We start from the raw sequence: 16081 nt of genomic DNA, 5'->3' as shown, positions 1-16081 counted from the left end.
TATGGACCAGAAAGTACAACAGGTAGGACAGAGTCAGCACCAGTTTATCCTGAGAAAAACGTCACTCATTCGTTGGAATCGCTCTGTTTAATTGTCCCGTTATTGATGAGTCAGTCCACAAGGACACTTACTATTCCACGTCCTCCTTTCCATATCCTATTCTCTTGGGAAGGAAACTGAGCTATGATAACAGAGGGAGCCACAAAGGGCTCAGCACTCCCAGCTAGCATCTGTCTTACTGCAGTCATTGACCTTCAGAGTCCATAGCATGAATAGTAGTATAGCATGAATGACGATTGGTAAATGTGAACAAGTGATGCTTGGGGGACTGCAGAAAACCATGTAACATCACAATATATCTAAAAGCCCTGGTGCAGACACAAAAGGAAAATACTTTTGCCCATCAAGTCGAAACGTTATTGTTCCTTTTGACCTAAGGGTATTGTTGCCAAGTATTTGGTCCAATGTGGGTCAACTACAGTCAAAGGGCATTGTATTGCCGAGCATGCTACTAGGCAACACAAGGAACACAAGCATCTATAGAAGACAGCATGCCTAAATAACGTCTTACAAAAACAAAGTAACAAAGATGATAAACTCCGTAGCTAACCAGTTATGTTTTTAAAAGTGTCACTAAATTGTTTGTTTTATTTTGTTTTCAGGGTGAGCTGCAGAACATACAGATCAACTTTGACAGCGTTCAGTGAAATGTTGCACAAGCAAATGGTCAACGACTACATAACTCAGTGTTTGATATAGAAGCCGAAATAAGGCCATAACTAACTCCACTCGTGTCAGAAGACACTCCAAACTCTTGTTATTCCATATTAAAAAACACAGCATCTACATCTACAAGTAAACTTATTTTCACTAGGCAATAAAAATATATTTACGTACAATACCTTTCAGCAGCAACGAGATATATGAATACATAAGGCTGCAAACCTAGTGCATATGTCAAATGAGCTGTAGAACTCTGAAGACATCGATGACAACACTAGAAGGGTTGTCCGAGACAACTATTGCAGGTATTTTTTGTTTTGTTTTTTTCAATACACTGCAAGATGGCATGGTCAAATTGTTTCCCAGTAGGAAGACTTTATGATGAACACTATGCACATCTTGAAACACAATTGCGATACGGGCAGAGCATGTAGACAACCTTAGCAATTTCGACAGATTATATCATTCAATTTAAAAATATAAGATATCATAGTAGTGTGTCCGAGGACCTGCATTCATTCAAAGCACACACTGTGCTACAATCCACTGCATCTTACAGGCTCGTCATTCGATCTATATAACACAATGCGCATTGAAAGAACGGATTAGCAATAAAAAAAAACTTTGTCTGTAGTTTAATCCATAACAGCTAGTTTAATGTCGAGAGCCTTACCTAACGAGAACCACCAAAGCGTGACATTCCAAAACGTGCAAAGGGTACAGACCCTAAACCAAAGCAAAAACGAACCAACCGCGCTCAAGATTGATATGTCTTACCTTTGAATCATGACATTAATACATCCACCGATCTCAATAGAAATTCCATTGCATGTAAACAGGTTCACATATTATCCCGAATCTAACGTGTTATCTCGTCCTGTTCGAGAGTATTGCTAGTTTAGTCCTGCCAGGCCAGTCAGGGACTAGGCGCAACTTGAAACTGACAGAGGGGATTCGGTCTGAACCATGTTGACTTACCAAGGGGGGGGGGGGGTTACCACATTTGAAAACAAGAAAACCGTTTTGACAACACAAAAGTCAAACGATTAATGTAACGTATTTCAGAAGAGTAGTAAAGACAATATTTTAATATAATTTAGCTTTATATCCAGTACTTTTGAATACTTTCAGCAACGCGTAAATCTCGATTACCCGCTGCTACTTGGTGTGAGTCTGCATGTTCTAACAGTTTAATTCGATTGGTCGCTTCAAAGGTGACGTCTACTGGATGGGAGTCTGCTTCTGCTACCAGTCGAAACATCAGCGTATACAATCATTCTTTATGGCTGAGCGACATAAAGTAAATCGTGTGGATAACATTATACCCCCCCAACCCCACTAATTGTATCTCCCTCCCTCTCACTCCCTCTTTACCAATGCAAACGTATGTACGAAATACTAATGATATTACCACTTTACCACCAACGACATCAACATCATCATAGTTATAAAATAGCGATGAGAAGATAAGATCTTCAACTATTCAGCCAAGAGGGGAAATTTGGTTTTAACGGTTAAGCAAAAATCTGTATAAAAACACAATAATTAATACAAATAGGAATATTTCTATTCAACAAAGAACATTATGCATATTGTATTAAAGATGAATGAACAAATCAGCCATATTATATGTTTTTACTGTGTAGATCAATATATATTGAATATATATTGAATATTTTCGCCAATCCTGCATATCACAAATGTGAATATACAATCTTTGTAACTGAATTTTTTAGGTTGCCTTGTAAGTCTAGCATTCATCATCACCACCACCAACGTACAGGCACATAAACAACCCACACTTGAATATCAAAGCCACTGTTGTACCAAATGTACCAACCAACTTGTGCACCAGAACAGCATTCGAAATGTGAAAACTTGAGATAACATTTAGATATTATTAGGTTCTTATCTGTTCCTAAGTGAGCATTTCAGACGTCTGTCAGCAGCATCTGTGTCGAGAGGGTGTTGCATGCAGGGGTTGTGTCGTTGCTAAGAGGAGCCCCTCGGCCCTCCGTCTTTCCCCGACCGTTATCAACCTACTGTGGTCTACAGACTCGGCGGTCCACCTCCTCCACTCACACTTCACAACAGGCAGGCACTCTAGGGTCCCGTCACATCATGACAGAGAGAACAACACTGCTTCAGAGAGAACAGACACGTACTGTACACTACTACCGAGATGCACAAGAAACACGCACACACACAGATGGGAATTCTTCAACATGCTACCGTGTCAACTTCCACTTTTCAACCACATTCTCTCTTTAGACTAGGGTTGTGTGTTCCTTTGAAACACCTAGTCTATCAATATAAAGAAAAGCATGTAAGCTTGTAATTATGTCTTTGAGTACACTGTTAATAAAGCAATTTAATGTCTGAATATATGTGTTTCATTATGTCCTTATGTGTGGCATTTGACTGCGAAACGAAAACAATTGCGTGTAAAAACCACTGCTTACTAACAGCTTACGTCATCATCATAATACCATGTTCGGTAGTCGTGAGCTTCAATTAGAAGCACCTGACCTAATTAAACAAACCGCAGGAGAGTGCAGGATGTCAGCTGATTCAAATCGAGAGAGGAATGAGAGCGAGAGACCAGGAGTGAGAGAGAGTCATTTAAAAATACGAAATGAAAAGGGAGCGCTTAGATGTTAGGAGAAAATCAGCCCACCATGTTCCCAACAAACAGTGTTCCAACCGGGGCTCCAAGCTTCTGTGACGTTACCAAACATCTTAAGGTTGAACCACACGCTTTGGTTCTGCCACCCAACCTCTGTGCGTGCCATTGATGTTTGTCAACAACCATTTGGACAGACATGTGTGTGTGTGTGTGGACAGACAAAGGAGTGTCTAACCAAGGTATGACACACACACGTGCTTCACACATACCCGGCATAACAAAGGAACTCTGATGTCATTCATTCATGCAAAATGAATCAAAGAGCATGTGCTCTGCCACGCGTTGCATCATCAAACAACACGCATGACAATGGCTTGCAACTGACATTGACACTGTGGTGGTGATGAAGGTGTAGGATAAACAAAAAGGGGAAATATTACTCACCGACTAGACTGACAAAATAATAACAACCGGTAGCAGCTGGAAAACCAAGGTCCCTTGCTCCCTCTCTCTTTTTCTCTCGTTCTACCTGCTTTTCTTATTTTTGTCTTCAGTCTCTTTCTCTCATTCTCTATCGCTCTCCCTCTCCCTTCTTCTCCTCCTCCTCCTCCTCCTCCTTCTTTACCACAGCAAGATGCTGCCTGGACCAGCACATGTTGTCATAGCAACCGGGAGCCGACTGGGAGGTCTCACGTGACCACTAGACTCTCTGGGTGCTGATTGGTCAGGCACAGAGGAAGCGGGAGGAGGGAGGGGGAGGGGCTGCTGTGTGTGTGGGGGAGTCAGTGAGCCTCCCAGATGATGTGATGTCACATGCCCAGTGGCTCACAAAGGAAGGGATGCTTGCACCGGCTGTCTGCAATAAATAAATAAATCCCTAAATAAATAAAGAAAAAAAAAAATATATAATAAAAAAAAATATCAAGATGGGAGTCAAATCCCCAAAGATAAATAAATATGGAGAGAAAGACACAGCCAGTTCAGAACGAGTAGACTTGGCTCAATTGACTGACTGACTGACTGACTGCATATGGTGTTCTTGAGCTGACTGGAGTGGACATTTGGCGCAGCTGTTTCCTGCTGCTCGCTCCGTGCTGTGATGCTGGCATCCGCCAAAGTGTGCCTAGGCAGCCCTCTCTAAGCCACCCAGGGCCCAGGATGCAGAAATAAAACAGCAGCCATACGCACCACACTAGAGCTGCCATATATGGCAGCTTGACCTGCTGGACCTACTACAGCAATGCCTCTCTCTCCTACTTCAAGGTTATTTATAACTCAGCAGATTTGCTGCTGTGATTTCGCTGGAAGCTACGCACGTACACTTACAAATCATACGTTTGCTTTAAATGATCTATGTAACACTGGGAAACAATGTTGGAATGAGATTGCGCTATCTGAAGAGAGCCATGAATAAACAAACATAAACAAAACAAATTATTTGCCAGTATCTGAGCCCGATAAACAATAACCTTTGCTTGATCCAAAACAATGAAGGACTAAATTCTTTCTTTATTTCAAGGATAGCCCCTTGAGATGCATCATCTCATTTTCGAGGGGGTCCTTACAATAATGACAAATAATACAATGAAAGTGAAAAGTAAGTTATAAACATAAATTCAAACACATAAGCACAAGGACAAACACACGCACACTCACACACCCACACACACTCCAACAATGCTCCCCATAGCTACCCCCCCCCCCCCCTCCCACCCCCTACCAGCCAGTATTACACAGAGTACAATCAAATATATTAATATACATTACATACAATAAATACATTTTCTTGCATGCACAAGTAGAATATACAGTACATATTTGAACCCAGATACACACATGTAAATAGTATAGTGGACAAAAGGAAAGCAGGTATGAGTAGAATGAGTCCTAGAGAGAAAAGGTAAGATAGATCAGAAACAAGAGCAGGATGTTTTATGATGCAAAACTAAAGATGATTTGAAGATATGGAAAGAAGTAATAGACCTAAGTGAGGAGGGAAGGTTGTTCCAATCTGATGGAGCTTTGAATTTGAATGCCCGACGACCAATTTCTTTCCTGATTCTAGGTTTAATTAGAAACAGGTGGTCCATGTGCCGTAGGCTGTATCGAGAAGTTAGAGGGATTAAGAGTTGTTTCAAATATGAAGGGAAAGTATTGACCAATGGAATTGCCTTCTGGAATTAGGGGCAAGCCAGTTCAGGGACTCATACATGAGGCAGTGATGGGTTATATAAGGACACCTGAGCACAAATCTACAAAGACTATTATATAACACATTAAGAGGACGGAGCCAGAAATACATATTCCTATTGCTCAAATTACTTATTCTACTCCCAATTCTACTTCTACTACAAATTCAACTTTTTACATAAAGGACTACTATTATCAGAACTGAGAAACCAGATAGTTTCATGTACAATCAACGAATCACCCATTAATTCTAAATTAAGTTCTAAGTTAATTCTAATCTAAGTTATAAAGATGATTATGCATTAGACCAATAACGGCATCACTACATCACATTTGCACGCCAACAGAAAGAGAGAGAATAAATGGCCTGTGAAGAAGCCAACAAGGGAATGTGTAAAGGCAATGCCTAAAATCAGTCCATGTCTGATGTACTTCAGCTCTGCAGTCGATGACGTGTATACGATCCTGGTCCAGTTTTGTTTCCTCGGTTGTCATAGCAACATACACTGAGGGATGACAATAATCAGGATTCGAGCCACTCTGCCAAAAAAATGGGTGTGGTGACACTGTTGGCCTCTGCTGGGTCGTATAGCAGACATTTGCATTGTCGTATGCAGTGTTTTTAGTGGGCTCCAGAGACACAAGACAAACCAAAGAGGAATTTAGTGACGAGAAATGGGTGATTCTGAGAACTCACCCAGTGCTGAACTCAGTGTTTCCCATCACACTGTAAAAAAAACACATGTTTCTTGACCGTCGTTATCAGGCAGTAACCCTGCCGATGCTGTAACAGGGGAAGGCACTGAGCTCAGGAGCAGAGCTGCTGTTTACAGTTTTTAATAATGTATGTTTATTTTTAGAACCGGTCCATAAACTCTCCGATGTACTTTTATCGTGCATTCCAAAACGCTTTGAGGTTGCATTTCTAAAATAATGATTTAGAAAACACATAGCACAACCAGTCCTTCCATTGTAGCACTTATAGGGTACTTATGTGTTGCACCAGATACCAGAAACCTTACAGAATCGAGTTATGGTTCAAACATACTGCGACTGCAGCCAGGGCTAATGTAGAATATAACCATTGCTCTTCCTTTAATAGCATAAGTGGGCAGAAGGAGGGTGAGAGATGTTAATAAAATATACAGGCCTGTCACAGGTGCCATCCATTTTCACCCAGACAGTGGAAAATATACATATATATAGTATCATTCATATTCAATGTGAGTTTAATTACCAATGTCAGGGCAAAATGACTTCGATATGAGTTATTGTGATATTTGGAGCCTGTCATTGGCTGCTGCCCAAATTCACAGCTAATTAACATATACTTGCCCCGTCACTGTAGACAGAGAAGTGTGGAGAAGATATTAGCAGTGGTATTAATCTGCAATCTTGTCATGCTCATCGCATGCTATCAGCCACCTTTAACGGATCACTGAAGACAACGTACTGAGAGACAGAGAGAGAGAGCGAGAGTGAGAGCGAGAGCGAGAGCGAGAGTGAGAGCGAGAGAGAGAGAGCTATGATATTAAACAGGCATAAGAAATAGAGACAAATATGAACATGGCAGGCGCCATGCTCTAATGAATTTTCCTTGAGAATAGAACAGCATACCATAATGTAAAAACAAATTACTAATTATTTAGGCCTAAGCAGTCCAATCAGATCCGCGTTCCCCTGTCTGTATTCTACATGCTGGTCATGAACCACATAGTCCCTAATTGACGTCATACAAAAGGAATGAGAGACACTACAGCTTAATATGCGGCCTCTTACAAGTGCTGAGCTTACATTTTGCTTGCACGAAGTAATTGCACACAAGCATGGATATGTTCATAATGTCACCGTGTGGACCAACTGGTTTTCTTGTGAATACGGTGGTTTCTCTTTCCAGTTCCACCACTGAAAGGATTATGTCATGGTTTTTGCATATTCCTATTCCCTTCTGTTTGTTATGTATGGCATTGGATATCCAACGTGACATCTGGATACTGGGTGAACCAACCGTAAGACAAAGAAGAGTTTTATTTAATCTTCTTTTTTAAGTGAACAGATACAGGGCACCGGTAAAGGCGGGTTAAGGTATTAGACAAAACAGAAAATTGAAAAAGCAGCGCTTCAGTATTTCGGGGTAACATGAGCCCAGGCACTGCTGTAACCTGAACGTTTAATTTCCTCCAGTATGAGGAGGGCTCACTATGCAAAAGCATAGCTGTGTAAACCAACCCCGGTCTGATCTTGCCCCTGCTCCCCACAAGGTACTAGACCGCCCTTCAGCTGGGTGGGAAAGCAGAGATAGAAGGAAAGAGCCAAAGAAAGAAAGAAGAAAATGCATAAAGAAAGAATGAGAGAAAGAAAGGGGAAAACACAAGAAGAGAAAAGAAGCGTATAGTCAGAAAGACAAACAAAGAGCCCAGGACCAGAGTGTCTGTGTCTGTGGCTGTGGTCAGTGGGAGCCTGTTTAAATATAAGTGTGTGTGTCCAGGAGACCCAGGGTTCGTGTGAGGGCTGAGACAGCAGAGATGGTCAGGGTGCGACCGCGCAGAACTCAGCCTCTCACACCATGACCCTCTGTGTCTGTGAACGATATGACCTGCACTAAAACAGTATAATTATGCAGAATTCCGCCATGTCTATAAATAACAGGAACACAAGCATGTTTCAGGGATGAACAAAAGAAGTAACCCAAAAAGTGCCCCGGTCACACTATAAGGCAGTGCTGCTTTCTGTGAGAGAAATGCAGCTACATCAACAGCTTTTCCAAATTGTTTATAATTAGATTGATATTACTTTAAGCTTATTACTTATTATTCATTCGTGCTTTTATCCGCACTCTTCCAAGATACCTGGGCTTTAGCATTTCATTTCGATAAATGATATATGATAGGTAGGCTATATAACAATATCAACTTTAAACTCAGAAAACATGACTATTCTATAGGATAATATAATATATTTGTTTTAATCATATCGTATTACTTTCGGGATCCCTCCTGTGCACCCAGCTTATGCACTGTTGCTCATATGTTTAGACAATACTATATAGATCATGTAGACACAAGCCCTGCCTAAGATGAAGCATTTGCTCAGCAGCTTGGCTGATAGACAAACAGGCTTGTATTAATTAAATAAAGAGGCCCTCTCTCTCTCTCTCTCTTTCTTGATATCACATGCTGGCTGCCTCTCTTTTTCTTTGCTTCTCTCATGTGGAGGAGAGAGAGGGCAGCGCAGCCTTGGTGGGATTTATGGAGGCCAGAAGTCTCTTTATAACGGTGGGGGCAGTGGGGCATGTTAAATACCAGTTTCGACCACCCCACAATGTCCACAGTAGGTCCTGTGCTGAGGAGCAATTAAAGCTTTGAATTAGCCTCTTATCATGGTGTGCTACGCTTCAACCAGACATCTGTGTCTGAATTGGCCCCTATGATCCAGGTTCATGTTTGTGTTAATCGATGCCTGAATGGCACTAGATTAGATCATCCATTAGCGTCAAGTATGTCAGCTTCCATGGCAACTAGAGATTCTTCCCTTCCCTACTTTGAACAGTGTGAGTCTCCTGCATCTCTGTTTGGTTTAGTTCCAACAAGCATGATGCATGGAGCATGCATGAAGAGAAGAGACAAGTCCTACCCCTTAGCGTGCCCTGGGGGGAATGCCGGAGCATGGGATCAGTTAAAGCGACACATACGGATGACGTCAAACTCGGGAGCACCTTCAATCAATCATGTATCATCATTACGATACCATGATCACAGCCCTAAGCCAGGTCTAAGCCACCTTATATTCCTAGCACAAGACACACTAACCCTATTATAACCTCATCTGATCTTAATAGGATCTGAGAGCGGGCAATTAGTGTTATGTCATAGGTGCATGTATGTCATAGGTGCCCTGTATGAAAGTCAACTTAATTATTCCCTATAGACGTTATGAAGGCCATGTGTTTTCTCGTGGCAAATACCTAAACACCCTTCATGCATAATGATGAGCATCACAATCCCACCTTGCATGAACACTTTGCTCATTCTGAGATTGTTAAAGCGCTCGTATTAAAGGTTATGGTTATGCAATGGTGGCCTCGCCACGCTTAACTAGACATGCTTGTCTTCGGGTCATTTCTGATGGTTTCTGATTGTGAAATACTTTGTTGTGTCAAGCTCTATCAGAGAGGAGTGTTGAGTTCCTAACCCTGGTAGTGATGATGCAGTGATGCAGTCTAATGCTCAATCTGCTGAGTCTAATAGTGTGTCCTTGAAAACAGCTTTTAATTGCATTTTACAACACTGCCAAGCTGCTAACTCTCGCTCTCCATATTTCTTGCTTTGTCACTTTCTCTCTCTGCCCCACTTTTCCTTAATCTGTCCTTATTTCCCTTTGCTGCCTACCTCTTGTTATTTCCCTTTAACTCTCTCGTATCCAGCCATTTCTTCTCTCCCCCTCTCTTACTTCTCTTACTTTTTTACCTCTCTGTGTTATCAGGCACTAAGGGACAGGCAAATAGGCCACATAACTACTGCTGCTGTAATCAGTGGTCTGTGGACACGATCCTAAGCATGAGCTGTTTGAATATAACCTCCGAGACCATGCAGGACATGCAGGTCTTCAATTTCACCCAAGACGCAAAACCTCTGCAAGAGAGAACCAAAACCTATTAATGAGAGACCAAAAACCGCTGCAAGAGAGACCCAACACCTCTGCAAGAGAGATACAACCCCTCTGCAAGAATGACCAAAAACCTCTGAAAGAGATACAACCCCTCTGCAAGAGAGACCCAAAACCTCTGCAAGAGAGACCCAACACCTCTAAAAAAGATCAGCACTGAGAAAATAAAAATGGCCAATAGGATTCCCCACAAAACAGCACACTTCCATTCTTAGATGTCTGCACATCTGTTGCACTTCACATTTGATATGCCGAGTTGATGTCCACCATGTTAAAAGGTCACCTGACAATGGTGTACATTCAACTGCAAAGGAACTCTCAGCACCGCATTCCAACTTTGCATTTCTTCAAACATTGGCACAGAGTGAGGTCCTGGTCTATGTCTTGGTTTTCAACATGATACACAGCGGCCATGACAGTCGATGTCAGGAGAACCAAGGACATAAACTAATACCACTCTGTTGTGGAAGTTACACACCGATGACATGGCACGCTCGCTCTGCTACGGCAGTACACGCAGATACATGTTACCAACACACCTGTAGGACTCTTGCCTGTTTCCCATTGGAGATCTAAACGTACATGCCAGCTGTCTGTGTTATCTAAATCTCTCTTATCTCGTACCTACAACACTAAAACTTGCCATTGGGAATTACCCTATAGATATTACGCTTTAGATTGGGACTTCCTTATCTCTCTAGACCCTTGTCAGTTCCTCAAGCCTGAATCAATACGACGTGCAGACTGAATTGCTTCTATGTGCTTTTGTACTAACATAGGCGGGCCAAAAAAATCACAGGCTTGGGCCAGTATCTATCCCTGAGGGCAATGGCTTTCTCCTTGAAGTGTCTTTAGTGGTTCTCCAGAATAGTTTGGCTCCTCGTCACACTGTGGCTGAGATTTACTTCCTGGAAGTCCATTTCAGGACAGCCGCCGGTGGCAAGGGTGCGTGGGAGGAGGGGGGGAACAACATTTCAAGATTCAGTTTTATCTTGAGAGACATTCTTATAATTCAAAACGCACAACTGCTGCAGATCGTAGTTCAGTTTTGTCTGGATACAGGACTGAAGATGAGATCAGAGATTGAAATGAAGATTATAACATCAAGGAAATTCCTAAAGTGGAGTAGGGGACAGCTCTCTATAAACCCCTCGGGCTTGCGTTTTCTTTGCTGCATTGCATCAGGCAGCGCAGCCATTTTGACAACGCCAAAAGCTGAAGACGACAATTATGGCCGAGGCGAATGTTAATCCCTAGACAAACACACAGCCACCACACACATACACGCCTACACACCCGCTCAAACACACTCCTACAAATACATTCGTCCTTTTTGTTTTCTTCCGGAGCTTCAGACCGTCCGGTGGGTGCCGGTGGTGAAGGTGAAACGCACCACTGTGGTAACGCAGCTGGTTCAATGTGACATGTGATCTAAGGCTGGCACAAAGAGGCCCTTTAAACAAGAACTGGGACACAAAAGCCTGGGAGAACGGGGCGCTCATCCCGTAGCTATGCTGCTGACCCCACAGCTCACAAGGTGCACACACACACACGCACGCACACACACACACACGCACACAGGCTCTCTTGCACTGATACACAAGACAAACGATAAGCTACGCTGCTGACACCACAGCTCACAAGGTGCACACACACACACACACACACACACACACACACACACACACACACACACACACACACACACACACACACACACACACACGTACACACACACACACACACATGCAGGCCCATAAACACACACATGCATGCCCACACACATACATGCCCAAACAGACGAGACCCCACTTGCATGAGACACACACACACACACCCACACCCACACCCACACACACAGACATGTGTTGGTTCAACAAATATCTTCCAGCTCTGCAATATTTGAGTTATTTATATCCCACAGTTGTTATATGTGTATAACTAGAGACACTGAAAGGAGTTGTGTTATCTTTTGCGCATGGTACCCCACAAAGCACCATGCAGGGCAGTTCTGACATGTATAGTTTGGGAATGTTACAAAGTATGTCACACACTTTGAGAGCCCGCTACTGTCCCCGTCTAATCCTCCATTACGGCTGAACACACAGGATCAGCAGTAGATGCATTACCCACACAAACCTTGTGGTGAATAAACATTACGTAGCCCAGAAAACCCCTAACAAAAGGGAGAAGTGAACGCTTTATCTCGCAAGTCAGAGGACAGGACTGCTATTGTCTTGTCGCCCGCTCTCTCTCCCTCTCTCTGTATCTCTCCATCTCTCTGCCGTTCTACCCCTCGCTGGCAAGACGCTCTGACAGTACGTGCGCCCTGGTAACTCTCACAGCGGTGGCGTTTTTCCTCGCCTATGTCACTGACATGGATTGTGCATCAGGAGAGGAAAAATACACAGTCCAGGCCTTCAGCGCAGAGCTCCCGGCAGGATCCAACAGTCCAGGTCCGTCCGGAAGTACACAAGGCCATAGCCAATGAGAAGGCCCTGAGGGGCCTGAAGGAGGAACTCACAGTGTTTTCAAGAAGGAAGGAAAAATAAAACACAGAGACATTCAAGGAGTTCAAAGTATTATGAAGCACTCCATCTCTATCCCCTAGTTCACACCCTCATGACGTGAGAGAAAGCCTTTCAGGGAAACAAGTTGGAACTGCCAACAGTCGCTGCTAATTATGCATAAGTGGCTGACAAGTATGAAATTACCATTCCGCTGTTTTTTATTCAGTTGTTAAAGGAAGGCTGGGTTATTTTTATGCCAAGAATGATCTCGATCAAATTATGCTCTTTGTGCATGACCACTGACATTTGCAAACTATTTATAACGCTTGTCCAGAGCTTAAACACACAACATGAACAGTATTTAAAAGTGGAGTACCGCATTGAGCCACACCAGGGATGAGACACATGTGTGCTAGAGGTTGCGCAATCCCCTCTCCGAATGAATCACCGATGTACACCAAGCGCTCTGTAAGCACGTGGACTAACCTGCACCGCGACGTCAGTGTGGCTAAAAGTACCTTAATTGTGCAAATGAAAAACAGACCTGCAAGGAATGAAAAGACCATAACGTCACATTGCAGCTATTCTGATAATGTGAGCGTTGAGGTATGACCTCACACACCAAGAGGCCCTTCTTATGTATGTGTCACTTGTACATGTTTCATCCTGTCTCATCGACGCTTGGTAATAGAATTTATTCAAGATATTTAATAACACCGTGGCTTTAATTGACCACGCTACCATGTGGGGGACTAATAGTGTTCCCGGTACTCAGCCAGGGCATATTAAAGACATCCTAACAACCATTTTCTTTCCGGAGCCGAGAAGCAGAGAAAGTCAAGACAGCGATGGAGAAGTCACACTGATTAATGTTTGTCTATCACCAAACATGTCTCGTAATTACAGGGTAGCAATAGAGGTTGATTGAAAGAGCACCAATAGCCCTGTCAGTTCTCCGCGATTGTGACATAGGTATGATATTGATGTATTGATATTAACCCATCCACTTCACTCTAGACCTTGAGCAGTAAAATAAAAAACAAAACAACAACAGAAATGCAGCCTCAGCCCGTACTGCCACATAGCTAGATTGAATAGGTGGCACATGATTGCAGTAGTATCTCTTATAAAAGCTGGGCACCGCCCATCAAAACACTAATCCCCTAACAACCAGTTAGACCTTCCTCTTCCTCCTCTCCTGGCCAGGGTGCGGAGCCGCGGGGCTGGGACACTTCAGGGGCTTCTGAAGTCAGGCTAGTCTATTTTGCAGCGTGATTCAACACATCCCCATGGTAACTACTCTCCCTGGGACACAGCCCCTGTCAGCAGCTCATCTCTGTGTGGCTGGTAGAGGGTGGAGGGGGAGGGGGGGTTAGCGGCTGTCTGGCTGTATAGCTGCTGCATCATTTATAATTCCATGTCTCCGTTTCTTCTATGACCTTTACACAGGCAGTAAAGGGAGGACAGACAAATAGGTAGACACTCACTCAAGAGAACATGCACACACACAATAAGAGCCTGCGACCGCACCCCATACTGACATGCTATAAGCAAACAAGATGCATTGCATGAATTCTGAATCCGACTCAACACGTGATTGGTTGGCGTTTAAAAACTTGACATCAGCTGACCTGGACTGAAGCTGTGCAAGCCGAAGGCGTTTAAACTAACGCAAACAACACAAAAGATTCCACTGCACATGTTATGCTGTTCTCTGCCCTGTGGAGTTCCTGTACAAGGAGGTGCTAGAGAGAGCCGAGTTCTCCCCTGTGTTCAAACTGCAAGAAATCCTCCAACCCACTGGCCCAGCGGGCACAGCCAAACGTGTAATCCAGTTGTCAGAGAAATCACCTCCCTGTACAGTGGCACATTCCTGGAGGAACCACCAGGCTCCCGCTGTCTGTGTTGACGCTTGCAAATAGAATGGCCTCAAAATAGAAACACATGCTAAAGAAACACGTAAAGGAATGATCTACACATTCTGCAGGAAACTACTTTAAGACGGAAATCTACGGCACATCTTACTAATAATTTGATATGACGGAAACATGGAATATACAAACTTTGAAGGGATTTTAAAAATCAAGGCGCTCGATACAATTTCTCGAGTTTCTGCCCTGCTGACTTTTAATAGCGTTTTCTTCAATGATTTGAGTGCACTCAGTCGATGCCGCGCGACATTTATGTGTGGTGGAATCTGAGTTTGCTTCCTCGGTGCCATGTAGGAGTTAAATTCAAATAAATCAACTAAATCCCCCCCCTGCAATGCGTAACTTGATGTTGATCTTTCTCCTTAAACAGGCTTTTGCCATTCTTTCCCTGAAAACCGATCCTGTGATGATGCAGCAGTTTGTATTCAGGCCCCGGAGTGTGGTGATTTGTGGTGTCTGAGCCGTTTAAATGCTACATGTTGAGCATCGCTGCTGGCGTGTTCCTATGTGAAGCCCCTCTTCAAGGTTAAGGGGTGTCACTGGTTGTAGTGTAACCGACACCCCGTCTGCTCGACAAATGATCCCTGTGGGATTGAGGCAGAAAAGTAGGGAAGACAGCTGGACTGTTGCACTGTGGGTAAACGTTCCACATGCGTGTGTCTGTGTGTGATGTGTGTACAAGTGAGTCAGATATAGGGAGATACTGTGTGCGAGTGACTGACTGACTGACTGACTGACTGACTGACTGACTGACTGACTGACTGACTGACTGACTGACTGACTGACTGACTGACTGACTGACTGACTGACTGACTGACTGACTGACTGACTGACTGACTGACTGACTGACTGACTGACTGACTGACTGACTGACTGTGTGTGTGTGTGTGTGTGTGTGTGTGTGTGTGTGTGTGTGTGTGTGTGTGTGTGTGTGTGTGTGTGTGTGTGTGTGTGTGTGTGTGTGTGCTGTGTGTATGTGAGCAAGCGGTGGCTGAATGTGTTCCTAGGCGTACACCTGCTCTTGCCTTAGCTCCAATCACCCCCTCTCTGTCTGTCTGTGCACACTTGAAGGTGTGTCTGTGTGTACACTGGGAGGTGAGAAAAGCTCAGTTTCCTGTTTATCTACTCATCTCCACGGCCACATCCTGATACTCAAACATCCCGGTTTTCTGACACGTTGGGTCTGCAATAAGAGGTAATTACACTAAATATAAATAAGGGTTGTGGCAAAAGTATCTCAGGCTTCAACTGTTAATTGGATAATTTGCCTATATAACACACTGTCAAGCATCTAATTGAACATTTATTGGATCGGCCTTCATTCGTTGGACAATATTTCAAGCAGGTATACCCAGCCACCTGAAATGCATGATCGTCGCACACACAAGTGTACACACGGAGCGTAACCATGGTAGCTACGGCTGTCTCTATGTTCT

General features: G+C 43.5%; 1 protein-coding gene across 3 annotated transcripts in view; it reads right to left on the bottom strand.

The window, feature by feature from the left end:
• The window catches only part of mical3a (microtubule associated monooxygenase, calponin and LIM domain containing 3a), a 55079-nt gene extending 53418 nt beyond the window's left edge, over nt 1-1661 (bottom strand). For 2 of the 3 annotated variants that reach the window (XM_060060800.1, XM_060060799.1), the window contains exon 1: nt 1501-1660. The gene's annotated coding sequence lies outside the window, so the exon portion shown is untranslated. Of the gene's footprint in view, nt 1-1500 lie in introns of all 3 variants that reach the window. The other variant, XM_060060798.1, reaches the window with a different exon arrangement.
• Nucleotides 1662-16081: the final 14420 nt, after the last annotated feature.

This window comes from Gadus macrocephalus, chromosome 9, assembly GCF_031168955.1.
Source record: "Gadus macrocephalus chromosome 9, ASM3116895v1".
In the NCBI taxonomy this organism is placed as follows: Eukaryota; Metazoa; Chordata; class Actinopteri; order Gadiformes; family Gadidae; genus Gadus; species Gadus macrocephalus.
This window is presented reverse-complemented; position numbering and strand designations above follow the sequence as displayed.